Here is a 15,050-nt window from a genome sequence, read left to right as displayed (position 1 = left end):
CACTCTCTTATGACATAGCAGAAATGTTAAAATGCAACCGTTACCCATTTTGCAGTGAGATGGGTGTTTAACCCTTATGCATCTAGCTTGATGTTGACATGACTTATCTCAAAGCAGAATCACACACACACACATTTTTAGTCTGTGCTTTGCACACATGCATACAAAAGAAGCCGTGCTGATGGTCCGAGCAGCCAGGGATCAGGTTAGGAAAGCTGAAGTCCTGATAGAACTAAATCTGTCCAGGGACATCAAGGGCAACAAGAAAAGATTCTATAGGTACATCGGGGATAAAAGGAAGACTAGGGAAAATGCGGGCCGAAACAGGAGACCTGGTTACCTGGGATATGGAGAAGGCGGAGGTACTCAATGACTTTTATGCCTCAGTCTTCACGGGCAAGTGCTCAAGCTGCACCTCCCAAGCTGCAGAAGGCCGGGAGAATGAAGAGCTGTCCACTGTAGGAGAAGATCAGGTTCAAGACCATCTAAAGAACCTGAAGGTGCACAAGTCCATGGGACCTGATGAGATGCATCCACAGGTTCTGAGGGAACTGGCAGATGAAGTTGCTAAGCCACTATTTGAGAAGCCGTGGCAGTCCGGTGAAGTTCCCACTGATTGGAAAAGGGAAAATGTTGCACCCATTTTTAAAAAGGGAAAAAAGGAAGACCCGGGGAACTACAGGCCAGTCAGTCTCACCTCTGTGCCTGGGAAGATCACGGAACAGATGGAAGCTTTGCTAAGGCACATGGAGGACAGGGAGGTGATTCGAGATAGCCAGCATGGCTTCACCAAGAGCAAGCCTTGCCTGATCAACCTAGTGGTCTTCTATGATGGAGTTACTACATCAGTGGACAAGGGAAGAGCTACGGATATCGTCTATCTGGACTTCTGTAAGGATGAGGAATTGGTTGGATGGTCGCATCCAGAGGGTAGTGGTCAATGGCTCAATGTCCAGATGGAGACTGGTGACGAGGGGTGTCCCGCAGGGGTCCATCTTGGGACCGGTACTGTTTAATATCTTCATCAAGGACACAGACAGTGGGATCGAGTGCACCCTCAGCAAGTTTGCAGATGACACCAAGCTGAGTGGTGCGGTCAACACACCAGAGGGACGGGATGCCATCCAGAGGGACTTGGACAAGCTGGAGAAGTGGGCCTGTGTGAAACTCATGAGGTTCAACAAGGCCAAGTGCAAGGTCCTGCACCTGGGTCAGGGCAACCCCCGGTATCAATACAGGCTGGGGGATGAAGGGATTGAGAGCAGCCCTGCCGAGAAGGACTTTGGGGTACTGGTGGATGAAAAGCTGGACACAAGCCAGCAATGTGCGCTCGCAGCCCAGAAGGCCAATCGTATCCTGGGCTGCATCAAAAGAAGCGTGGCCAGCAGGTCGAGGGAGGTGATTCTGCCCCTCTACTCTGCTCTGGTGAGACCCCACCTGGAGTCCTGCGTCCAGCTCTGGAGCCCTCAGCATAAGAAAGACATGGACCTGTTGGAGTGGGTCCAGAGGAAGGCCACGAAAATGATCAGGGGGGGTGGAACACCTCTGCTATGAAGAAAGGCTGAGAGAGTTGGGGTTGTTCAGCCTAGAGAAGAGAAGGCTTCGGGGAGACCTTATTGCAGCCTATCAGTACTTAAAGGGGGCCTATAAGAAAGATGGGAACAAACTTTTTAGCAGGACCTGTTGCGACAGGACAAGGGGGAAAGACTTTAAACTAAAGGGGGGTAGATTTAGACTAGATATAAGGAAGAAATTTTTTACACTGAGGGTGGTGAAACACTGGAACAGGTTGCCCAGAGAGGTGGTGGATGCCCCAGGTTGGATGGGGCTCTGAGCAACCTGATCTAGTTGAAGATGTCCCTGCCCACGACAGGGGGGTTGAACTAGATGACCTTTAGAGGTCCATCCAAACTATTCTATGATTCTGTAATTCTATGTGTGACATCCCTGTGTTTGTGCTGCCATTCTTGTGGGAGTTGCATCACCACAAGCTCTGCAGCTCTGCTTCACTCTCCGTTCTTACAAGGACAGCAAGAGGATCTCCTGGTTTACATTTCAATGGTGACACAGAGTGTGATACCGAATCTGTGCTGTGGGCAGTTCAGTTGCAGCTGTTTTGAGATATTTGGGGGTAAAGATTCAGGGTTGTCGGCTCCCATGCTTTGCTGGGCTCACAGTCCTCTTTCCTGGAAGTTATTACCTGCTGTCCTCGAAACTCTGGCCTTCCTGGTTGCAGAGAAAAGCCTGAAAACATGGAATCTTACAGTATTTTGAAGAGTGACTCATGAATTTTACCATGAAGGGTACATACTATTGCCTCCTTTCAACTTCCCTTTGTCTCTTTGCATGCAGCCGCACCTGCAGATGTTCAGGGACAAGTGCTTGCACTCATGCACCCTAAAAGCAGCTTCTGTGTATGCAAAAGTCAGCACCCGCTTGCACAGGTGTCACTATTCCCAACGGGCGGGTGCAGGGGTTCTGCTTGACGGGGCCACATGTGTATAAGCAACTGCCCCTTTGGGCAAACTAGTCTCTAAATATCACATTTTAGCGAAGTAGCGTAGATTCTTCCATGGGTTCCTTCCACAGCACATGTTTGAAAGCAGTTTTATAGTGTTAGATATACAGATGTCTATCTCGAACTTTTTTTTTTTTCCCCACTTGTACTATCTGACGCTACTGTGCAGAGCTTATAGTTTTATGCCACTCGTGGATCCTGGGATGAATTTGCTCTCTTTTGCTCATCAGAGTTCTTAAAATAGTCAATGCAAGTTGTGAATTTTTAGGACAAGATTAGATCCATTTCCTGCATGTGTACCCAAGCAGGGCACAGGGTACCAAGAGTCTCCCAGAAACAAATTACTGTGTATCGGGCACAAAAAAAGATGTAAATATCAAAATGTCATTGTCTATCACCCCTTCAAGATCCTCGCTTCTCCCCTTGCTTCATTTCTGCCTCTTTTTTTTTTTGTGCTTGATTGTATTTCTTGCATCCCACCCTCCATGATCAGGCCAGCCGCTATCTTCCCACATTTCCTTCTCTTTTGTATCTTCTGCCAATCTCCCCAGCACACAGCTTTTCCCTGAAGAAGAGGATGACCCCTGTTTGACTCTGTGAACGCGACCCTGATAGCAAAGGGAAACAAGGACCACAACACAAGCCAACCTTCTCTCTGTACCCTGCCTGAGTGGCTGTGCCTCAGAGAGTGGCCATCTTGGGGCAGGAAACGCCTCGGTGTTTTTGTTCCACACAGCACCATCAGCACCAAATCTCAAAAAAAAAAAAAATCGTGATATAATTCTGAGGTTGCTGCAGAGAGGAGGCTAGAGGATGCCAAGGTGAGCTGGCGCGGGATGCTAACGGCGCGGGGCAGGCAGCCGCCGCTCAGCTCCTTGGGGAGCTGCTGCCACCCCCCCCCCCACCCCCCCCACCCCCGGTGGCAGAGCCCCTTCCCTCCCTCTGTATCTCCACCCTGCACACCTAGCCCGGATGGCACCTCAGGAAATGACAACCGTAATTGGCGCTCAGGCTATCTATCAGGCATAAACAATGCTGTTGATGAGGGTAATTTTCAGATGAGTTAAGTATGTTGTGTTTTACTCTGACCTTCACAGTTATTTCACACAAAGCCCAGAGCTCAGTGAACTGTTTCTAATGTTTGCTGCTGAGAGTGCTTAGTGCAGAGAGGAAGAAGCAGCCCAAGCAAACGGAAGGGCTTAGAAGCGCCTGTCCTCGTTACCACCAGTCCCCCTCAGCTTCCTCCGAGTTCTCCGGGGCTGGAGGGACACGTGGCCTTGCCCCGTACCCGATGTGGCTGGGATGCTGGCAGGACAGATGAGGACCAGGTGGCTCTGCCCTGCAGACCCCTCTCAAAAGAACGGCCCTCCTGACTTCACAGCATGCCAGGGACATGTAGCAACACACAACCAAAAACCTTCTGAATATAAATTCGTCTTAAGACAGATTCTTAAAAGATGTACCAATAAAAATGTCAAAAAGAGCGCTGTAATTTCGCCTTAGAGATGGCAGAATGGGTTTGCTTTGAAAGGCAGGAGCTCTATCCCTCCAGCAGTCACGTCCTGGGACTCTGCTGGCAGAAGACCTTTTGCAAGCCGGCAACAAGTCTTTTACGTCAGGCAGATCACTCAAAACACCCTTGCTGTTTTCAGAGCCGTACAGAGGGAGCACAGATCCTCATTTCTCTTTATACTCCCTGGATCATTTAATCAAGAAATGACAATAGACGACGGCACTGACACCACAGCAGCCCCAGGGGAACCTGCCCAGAATAGCCTCAGCCACCTTCAGCATGAAGCTGCCCAAAGAAATCATCACTCCAGATACCTTTAATAACAACGCCTATGACTCAGATAGCACTTCTCATCAGTAAACGTCAAAGGTAGCTAAGCATCATTACCCCATACAGATGGGGAAAACCAGACCCGCTGGGCTAAGTGATTTGCCTGCAGCCCCATAGCACCTGGCAGACCTCAGAGCAGAAACCAGGGCCAGGGCCATATTGTGCTAATTCACGGCAGAGAGCCAGTGCATCCCACCCGCCTCGGAGGGGTTACAACCTGCTTGCTCCTCTGCATGCATGAGCTGAGTGTGACCCCCACAAATTCTTTTGCCTGGAGACAGGATGAAATATAAACTTAACTGGTTATTTTTGCCATTAAATGTGTTCCACCAGCCTAGTCCCACCCTATAGTATACATGAATACAAAGCAAAACAGAATGTTAAAAATTAAAGTGTAAGTGGCTGAACTCAGTAAAGCCAATAGTTGCATTCAATAGAATAGCATATTTGTGATTATGGAGTTTTGTTAGACACATTTTTAAGATAACATCTTATTTGGACAATGTCGTTAAAATGAATGGTTAGGCTAATCAGTGCAAGGGTTTAAATAGTCTTAAGTACATTAGCATAATCACTTGTGAAGCACATGTAGTTTATAAATGAATTAACAGCTACAAATTAGAGAAGAAATGTCTGCTTTTTAAAGCATCTGCCCAATTTAAAGGGAAAAAAAAAGGAAAGTTGGGCATTCTGATTTTCAAATGCTCTCAGCCTGTGCACTGTGGAAATGCCTGCTTGAGCCCCCTGCTCCCCAACCTGACCGGCCCCCCATGGGGCTCCAGGGGCAGCTCGCAGGAGGTAGGACTCCGTGCATGAATGAAGCTTTGCAGACCCCAGTCCTGATCTCTAATCAGTTCTACCTCACTCAACTTCAAGATTTTTCACGTTATGTTGTGTTGGGATTAAACTGTTCTAGATTTTTAAAGTGCTTGTACCTTCTCAGAATTTAGAAAAGGTGTATTTTTATTAATAGGATGATTTTACAGACCTGTTGAGTCTTCTGAAGTGAGCAGGATGCATGGTTCCCACTCTGTGCTCCCTCATCCCTGCACCTCTTTCACATGCATTAAGCAAATGAGGATGACTTCACTGCTCCCTGAGGTCAGACACACCTCAGCCAACCTGACTGCCCATTACCCTTGGAGTTGAGGAAGACAAGTGCCTATATGGCGGGTCTGCAGTCAAGGAAGGAGCCATCTTAAGCCTATACTGAAGAAATCCCTGCTGGAAAGACCCTCTGCAGCCCCATATCACAACCTCCATTGAGCATGCAAAGGTGCACAGGGGGTTCAGATGTTTCATTTCCTGGAATAGAAAATTAAGGGGTATGATTCTTGCAAAAAGTGACATAGAAAAGGTGAAGAAATGCTCACTGAGAATGAGGGACACAAAATAGAAATCTGGAGACAGTGCCAAAATGAGGAGAGGTACTTCTCAACAGAACTGGTAGTTAAATGGCGGAGTCCTTGCCAAAGGATATGGTGAATAGTACATGGTCTCAAGATGCAGTTACACAAATTCACAAGACAGACATCCATTGAGGTACTAGACAGAGACTTCTGTGGCTTAGGAAGGAAGGAAATTTGTAAGGAAATATTCCTGCATTTGCCCTGTATACTCTTCCCTAGGCATCTGGTTGACCGTTATCAAAAGACAGAGCTGGACCAGCCATTTTATGTTCTTGTATTTTTTACTCCAAACTGGCACAAGCGGGCATTAAGAACTGCATTTTCCAAATAGGAAAGCAAGGGGGAACGTTTTACCCCAAGGAGGCAGGATGTTCCCTTAGTGGTTTGCTGCACAAGATGACTTGAACAAGCTCGTTAACATCCACCCCACCCACAAAACGCACTGGCAGTGGGTGTGTTGGGGCTGTGGTAAACACCTCTTGCCCCCTCCCTGCCCACCCCAGCCTGCACACAGCCTTGACGGAGGAGACCAACAGGTTCATTAGTCCTGCTCGTGCTACAGTTTCATTGTGGGCAATTATCAACCACTATGTGTAGAGCAAAAATTTAGTAAACACATTGCCCTTTTGGCTATCCTAATACTACTTTTTTTTTCCTATGAAAAAAGATACCACTAGAGCATATTTAGCCCTTCACACACTAAGTCATCAAAGGTGAATTTGCCTTGTATTTGGGATGGATACATTTGTTTTCTTTATCTTCCTGACTGACTGGGAACCACTGCGAGGCAGTAATCGGGAGCCTTGCACTAGAAGTCCAACCTTCTGGCTCAACTCCCTAGTAAATTCACTGCTATTTTCATCTTAGGCTAAGGGCAGCCCAGTCACCACTCACACTGAGAGGTATTAAAAATACTTCCCCCGGTTCTCAGAAAGAGGATAATCTAAAGTCTCAAACTAACTGAACTGAAAAAGAAAAAAAAAAAAAAGAAAAAAAGAGGAAGCCTTAACATGAAGAGCTATTATTATGTCTTCTCACATTTTGCTGTAGCTAAAAGCATGAGTTGTATATATAACTAATGCACCACCCACCCAAGCAAAAAATACTTGCTTGAAAAAGTAAAGGCATGCCTGTCAGAACTCATCCTCTTCCATTCAGTCTCCATTGTATATTTTTGTTCCTGTGATAAATTAGCCCACTACTTCTCAGGTGATTCTAGCATTTCAAATTTCAACACAGGACATACTCAAGTAAAATTGTCAGTGCTTTCTTAAATTCACTAGCAGGCTGAAATCACGGGGCATCTAGTACTCAGCAAAGTAAAACCGAAATGTGAAGGTAATGGGGTGAAAGTTTGAGGCCTGCCCTCCACTTGCACTCACTCACACACATAAATGTTTCCATCCTGGCAGCTATAAACACTGTTTACCATCAAACACCTGCAACAGATTTCCAATACTCTCATGCTTGCAGTCTAGGTCAGGATGTAATCTGTTTTGTATGCTAGTACATAGCAGAAACCTGAGATTGCCCTGGAGGGTTACAGTTTGTAGGTGGAGCTGCCTGGTCACACCTTTCTTCTTAGTATTCTCATTTCTGTCTTTCTCCTTCAAGATTCTAAATGTTCTTCTCAGTGTCAGCGCTGACTTAAATTCTTTTTTCATTAAGCATAGCTAACCTCTACTTCAGTCTAAGCTGTAGTCATTTTCTGGTGTACACAGGCAGACTTTCCAGCCAGTGAAAAAGGACACAGAAAGAGACACAGATACACCTCTCAGTCCGTAAAATAGCATCTTTGCATAGGCATCTTCCAATTTTAGCTCTAGAACCATGCTTACAAATATAGAGAGCAAAACAAAGAGATTTTACTTTATCTTTTCATGGAAAGATGGCACACTGTGAACAACTACACTTTTGGAGGCAGTGGTGACAAATTCTTGGAATTTCTTTGAATAGTAAAACAAGGTTGAGAATTTCTAGACAAGACTCCAGACATTCAAAATATTTAGCCACTTCACAGGTGGTTTTACAAGGATATTCCAATAGATCTTAGACCTCTGCTGCGTACCATTACTAACATCAGGATAGAGAACAGGTCTTCTCACTAGTTCTGCTCCTTTCAGAATCTCAAAATGAACTAAAGTTCAACATAGTTGGCCCAGCTCCTAACTTTCATGCAAAAGGAAAGTATTATCCTGTAAGATAATGTCCAGGGAAAACCATAATGTCATGCACTATTCCTGGACCAGGTCACCTCCCCGGTCATCGTATGCTTCACCATCATGCCCTTATGATGCACCCTAATTCCTCCTTAACAACCCACCACAGAAACCTGGGTAGAGTGGGCTGAGAAGCAATTCCATCATGTCTAGGGCAACTGTTCCTCCAGTACATTTGATACATAGAGCAAAGCTGCATGGGCTCCAAGGGAGAGTTTGAATAAGTATCTGGACTGAGTTAGAAAAGGTATAAAATTTGGGAGCAAGATCCTCCAGCAAGAACCATTATGTACATATTTTGCAGCTTGTAGCTGAGGTCAGCATTAATGTGTTGACATACATTAACTGCTGGCATGCAAGGACAGAATAAAACATTCCAGAATATCTCTTCTAAGATGAAGTATTTGAACCTGCTCTCTAGCACTGCAAGGTATAATTGCATTCAGGTATTTATGAAGTTCATGAAGTTCAAAGCCATTCCAAGCCTTTGCTGGGTCACAAGCAGCAATGGATGTGATCATACAGTAGAAGAAAACTCTGGTCCAGGACTTGTGTACTGGTTTGGTCTGAAACCACAGGCATAGCTCCGCTCAACATGGGAGGAGTCCCTGGGATTATTCCCTATGTATATTTTTGCCATACAGAGCCTATGTTTCCTAGGTTTGGGGTGCACAGGAAGGCCTATGTGCTACTGAGCCCTTCAGAAAAGTGGGGTTTAGTTTCCCTATGCTGATTTTTCTACCTCTGTTACGATATAAGTTTAATGCTTTTAAATCATGCAAATGTGTCTAGAGATTGCGATGGGTGTGTGTTTGAGAAATCCAAAAATAAAATAATGTAATGCAGCCAAATACTTAATTACCAACATGTGCATCTGTTGTCAAACCATACGCTAAGTGAGTGGCACTGCTCATTAGTTCTGCTTTCAGGAGCTACCAGGCGTTCGTGTCATCACTACCAAGAGTCTTCTGAGTCTGAATCATCTCCGGAAGGGACAGATTCTGTCACTCATGCAGTCACTGTTAACAAGAATGCTGATGGCGTAGCAGGTGTTTCCTCCACTTCTCTAAACCTGGAAAGGTTCTGGCACAGCTTCCCTCCAATTTTCCCTCTTCAGAAAGGAAAAACAATCTTTCTCTCCTGGCTCACATGAACAGGCAGGCATGTTCCAATAACTCAGGTATTGGATACAATTGCTCCTATTCTCTCTGTTGCCTACAGTACTGTGTGATTATCACGCCATGCTAGGTCCTCAGGAAAGACTGCTGGTTTATCCAGTCCAATCCCTTTTCATGCAATAAAACTCTAGGCCCACTGAAACAGAAAGGGGTCTATGACCTACAATAGTAAAAAAGATCTGCTCATCGTTTACCTGGCCCATTAATCCTGCAGCATGTCTGAAATGCTCTTGCAAAGTCACTGACTGATAAGGCCTTTCAAACCTTTAAGGGCATCTGATGTTCTGAAACAGACTTGGAGAACTTCCTGCGCTCTGTCCACACCAAGCAAACGCCAGCTGGGATCCAAAGAAAAGAGCAGAGCATCACTACCAGGAAAACAACACTCAAGTGCCAAAGAACAGGAGTGGGGGAGAAAGGACCTGAGCAATCCCAGATATGGGTCACAGCCTGATGGAATGTTACAGTAAATGCTCCACAAAACTGGCTGCTCCTTGCAGCCTGAAAACCCCACGGCTTTGGATAAGGAGCAAAAGGCATTAATGAGACTCAGTGTAGCTCCTCCTTAGCTCTTGCGGTACTGAAGGACTAGGGCTCACCCACTCCCTTCTGCAGATTGCCCAGAGATGGGGCTGACCCCCACGGCTTGTGCAGTCAGTGTAGCCTCCTGTGCTTTAGGGTGGGCTGTAGAAGGGCGCTGCTTGCCTCACACCTCCTTCTGGCTACTCTCCTTTGGCAGCTAGCCGTCTACCATGGTGTGCAAGAGCTGATCCAGCCCAGGCTGGGGATGCAGCAGAGAACCAAGGAGCCATAGCTGGGCTTCATCCCAGACAGGGCTTTGCTAGATGCCAGTTAAATCCCAGCCCAGTTCCACTCAGCTCTCCCACACTGCCTCTGAGCCAGCAAGGCACAACTTAGGTCTCTTCCCTCACTCATGAAATGCCTCGTGGCCACACAGGGCTCTTTACGCAGGGAAAAACTCAGCAGTTGGCCAACACTGAATGTGGCCAAGCCGAAGTTCAGGCTGTGGCATTTGCATGGGCACAGCAATTCCAGGTTGCACCCGGGTTGCAACTGTGGAGCTGGAGAGGGCAGGGATTCTCCCTCCCTCCCTCCCTGTGCCCCACTTTTCTGTGCAACAAAAAGGCCAAACCAAATCCTTTTTTTCAAATTGCTGAAGATGGCTCAGGCACTCCTTTTCACTCATAATAAATACACATTTTCTTTTCATTACAGTGGTTCCCAAGAGCCAAAGTTGAAGCTGGAACATTGAAACTCACATGGCTTAAATCACCAGTGGGGCACCTCTGGTGCTGACACTGATGTACCCAGCTTGGACCTGTTCAGGGCTTGGACAGTACTGGACCCCCATGCTCCAGAGCTCCCCTCTGCAAGCTTTCCTGTCCCTGCCAGCTGCAGCAACCAACACTGCCTACAGCAAATGTCACATGTAGGTAGGTCACTAAATATCATGCCCAAATGCAACACAGGACCAGATGCCATTAAAAAAAAAATAAAATCCTGTTTATGTAAGCACTATGCTTTTACTTCCCCAAGTCTGACAAGCCTCCTACACAGCCAGCAGCAAGCAGCTATTTCCCTTGTAATATCATCAGCCTCCAGTAATGTTCACTTGCCTGTTTTTAATCCCCTCTGCAGCCCTTCCTACCATCCCATGATAAATCCCTTCCCTTCTACCATTTCACGACAGCCCAGATCTTTTCCTATCTCTCCCCACCACATCTGGCTTCTAGACTGTTCTCCACTTCTTTCTCTTAACATTTTCAAAGTTTATCTAGGGCTTGACAGACTTTTTTTCCCCTTCTTGGTGGTGGAGGAAGGAGGAGGGGGAACCTGCTGCTCAGCTGGCTTTGGCAAGCCTGGGCAGCTCGAACTGAACTCCCCAGCCCTCTGCCAAGAACAGTCTAAATAGGAGCACCAGAAACATCTTTTAATGTCATTTGTATTAATATTTTTGGAATCTTCACATGCACACTTGAAATGGCTTTAAAAACATGAAAAAATAGAGGGAAAGGGTTGGCAACCATGTGAAGCTCAGACTGTATCACACACAATACTATCATAGGGAAGTGGCTACAGCAGGATGAGGGTCTAAGCCTTTTGTATCAAAGGCCTATTTTTCCATCACTTTGTTTAATAAAGTTGTTCTTAAAACAACAAGATTGCTCTTAGCCTTTGGACAGAAGAAACCATTCCTGTCTTTGCTCATCCTAAGCAAGGTACATGCTCTTGAGGAGAAAGAGACCCTGTCCCCTCGAGGTATGTCCAAAAGGAAAAAAAGGCAGACCAGGATGAAAGGGACATATGTGCCTTTTCCTTCTCCAGCTTCTTTCCTTACTCACCCTTTCACCTTGCCAGGGAAGCAGGGTGGGTCTCTGGAAGGCCCCTGGCTTGCTACCCACTCACATCATCAGGCCCAAAGAGCTCCTCAGAATTTTACTCTGTGTGCCTTAACCTTGGTTCTGTAATCATCAGAGATTTCCTGTGTACTCACTGGACCACCAGCTTTAACATCTTACAGGATCTGATAAAGGAGCACTCAACCAGCAGTTTTAAGGAGTTAAAGCCAGCCAGATTCCTGGCACCTTCCTTCGTTCTGGCTTCAGAGGCATGATAGAAGCATGATCTTCTATGGGTAGATCCCATATAAGCACTATGGGATAGATTCAAAAGATCACCTTTCAAGGAGCACAGTCTGGGTTTCAGGCTGGTTTTCTGATGTCCAAAGCAGAGTACAAACCAGGCCATGAAAATTTCAGGCATGAGGGAACTGGAGACATTTCTTGTGCTAGAGGTGGGGCCAGACAGGGAGAGGGCTTGTTAAGCCTTGGACCTAGGGCACTGCATAGTTTACAAGTTCATGCCACCTTCCCCTCTTCCTCCCATACACAATGCAGCAGAAAGGTTTCAGCCAGTGCTGCAAGGGTGTCACATAAGAGCCCCAATGAGATAAACTAAATGCCCCCCATCACAGAGGTCTGCCAGTGACTACCCACAGCTTGGGTCTGTGTCTCCAATACGATGATCACACCCATCTCCATGCCTGAACTCCAGTCCGGATACAGCCAGCAGGTCTACTTTGGGACAGTCTCCACAGCAACTTGCAACCACAAGTGAAAAGCCTCCTTTCAATAGCTAAACATAGGTTTTGAAGCATGAAGGGAAGCAAAATAATCTGTATGAGTAATCTAGATAGATATGCACACTTCAGGAGGGAAAACAGATAAGAATCTTCCAGGTGAATTAGAGGGCATATACTTGCAGAGAAATAACGCTTCTCTAGTCTACAATCATTTCATGATTATATCTGCTTCCCTGGCCAAGGAATGCTGGTTTCTGTTTTTCCATAGCCCAACCCTTTTTCCTAGCTTCTAGATGGGCTTTTGCATTTTAGCTGTCCCAGTAGGAGACATCATACTCATTCCAGCTCAGTTTGCATTTAAGAAATTTGTCCCCTTAAATTTATTCTATCTCAATTGAAGATTACAAGCAATTAAAAATTGCTAGATTTCTACTAGACTTCTGATCATCTGTCTCTCAGTTGCTATTATCAATACGGATCACAGAACAATTTATATTGTCACAGGCAGAAGAGAAAGAGTCTATGAATTTCACAATTATCTAGAAGTCCCCCAAAGCTTGAAAGAGAACTTGTCAAAGCCTTTTAAATGTTTTGGCCTCATCTTGTGATTTCTCCTTTCTGAGGAGAACCTTTCTGAGGTCCTTGCAAGACTGAAAAGTTAAGTTTTTCTTTCATCAGGAAGAACGCCTTTCTCCTAATGAAAAACAACAGTTGCCATACAATGGGTATTGTTATTCGAAGGTTGGTTTGGGATAATGTAAAACTTGCCTTTGGCTTCTGTGGCAAAAGGCAGGCCAGTTCAGGAGATCAGTTAAGTGTGTGCCTCATTTACACATGTGACATAATAATCTGCAGTACTGAAAACCTTTTCTTGCAAAGAGGACAAGAAGGTTGTGCACTCAGGCCTCCTCCCATACTTCAAGGGAACTGGGAGAGCTTAAACATGAATGACACAATCTGCACTTTTCTAGAAAGCAATGGGGTTTGGGTTTTTTTTTCATTTCTTTCTGCCATATGCTAAAAGTGACTATCATTTTACATTTATTGTAATATTTTGAGTTGTTTTTATGTGCTGTACATTCTTTCTTCTGTAAAACAAGATCTGTGCAGGAAATTTGATAAAGTCATTTTACGTCTTCTAGTCATTGCTACTAATTTCACTTGCTGACAAATTAAATTCCAGTCATCTGAGTCAGCCTCTAATTTGAGATCATCATCCCATTTTCCCAGTGTTTTGTCAGGTAAATACACTTGTATGTGTAACTACGCACGGAAACCTACAAATGATCTACATGACACTCTCTAGCTTTGCAAATTAGAAGTTGTTAGTTCTTCTAGAGTAAGTTATTTAGATTTGATAATCACTTTCCATCCCACTTTCCAAAGCTATAGCATTACCAAACTTCTATTACCTTCTGCATACAGAAGGCATTTTATTAGCTCAGACCCACTTCCTTGCTACAAAGTTATTACAGCCTAAGAGCTTGGCTATGACTGGGAAATGACAGCTTGGAGAATTGCCCTGTGAATGCATCCGCATCGTGGTCCGTACGTGCACCAGTGTGTTGAGGCAGGGCAGTGACCCTTTTAATCTTCACGCACCATCCAGCCAAGCATACAGCCCTGCGCTTCCCACCGTGCCAAAGGACTGCATGTCTCCCTCTGCTCATTAAGCAGCCAGCGATGGGCTGGGTGATCTGACCCATTCCAGAAGGCAGTTCAGATCCTGGCAATGCTGTTCTGAGACAAACAAATAAAACAAGAATTCAAGCCAAGAATTCAAGGAAGGGCTGAAGAAAGAGTAGGATGCGGCCGAGAGTCAGAGACATATGGGCTATCTGCACTAGGCAACCAAAGAGGGCCAGGGCGTGAGCCCAAGTACTGGCACAGCATCACCCTGCTGCTCAACTATCAGTGCAGTCCTTGGCACAGACTTGTCCCACAGCAACCAGCTCTCCCTCACACAATGCCTAGACACTTTTCAGCAATAGCCAGGGACCATTCCCAATACACAGTTTGGATGGGCCACCTTGTTGGGGTGGGAGAGGAAGAGAGTTTATGGTCAAAAGCCATGACGCTCGAGCTGGCCTTGGGGCCAGCAAACAGTTCCCTGGCCTGTTATTTACTAGTGTAGAAGTAATCTTGAATACCACAATTCATTCAGCACAGAGAAGTTCCCAGAATGGGCACTGCCTCTTACTAGGACTGCCCCTACTGCTCCAACATAGAGGACTTAGTTTCTTTGTATTTTTTTGTTCCCTGAGATATTTCTGTAGATTCTATTTAATCTCCCCAGTCTTCATGCATTGTCTGGGCTGATTTTTAATTGACCAGAAAATTAGATGAATGCATCTATTAGGCCAGAGCACTATTTCACCTTGATCTGGCCCTCAAACTGAGATTGTAGATTGCATCTCCAAGCAGCAATCTACTATCTTACAAAACCCTCCTCCTCTCTCATGGTCATTCTGTCCCTGAATCTAAGCTTCTCCTATTGGATTTGATTCCAAATACATTAAGTACAAGCTGAGATCAGCAGAGGCAAGTTATAGGAAAGATAAAGATCCTGTTTAACAGAAAAACAATTTCTGATTGAGTTAATGCTACTTAGCAATTTCTATTTTCAAAGTGCATTACAAACATGAATTAATCTTCGCAAAATCCACAGGAGTTAGGTATATAAGCATTGTTATGCATCTTTTACGGATGAGGAAAACAAGAAGACAAAATCACCTGCTAACTTAGGGTTCCTTGTTTTTTGAGCACTCCCATTCCAAACA

Source organism: Aptenodytes patagonicus, chromosome 3 (genome assembly GCF_965638725.1).
Source record: "Aptenodytes patagonicus chromosome 3, bAptPat1.pri.cur, whole genome shotgun sequence".
NCBI classification, from domain to species: Eukaryota; Metazoa; Chordata; class Aves; order Sphenisciformes; family Spheniscidae; genus Aptenodytes; species Aptenodytes patagonicus.
The sequence above is the reverse complement of the archived record's forward strand: the minus strand, read 5'-3'. Positions refer to the sequence as shown.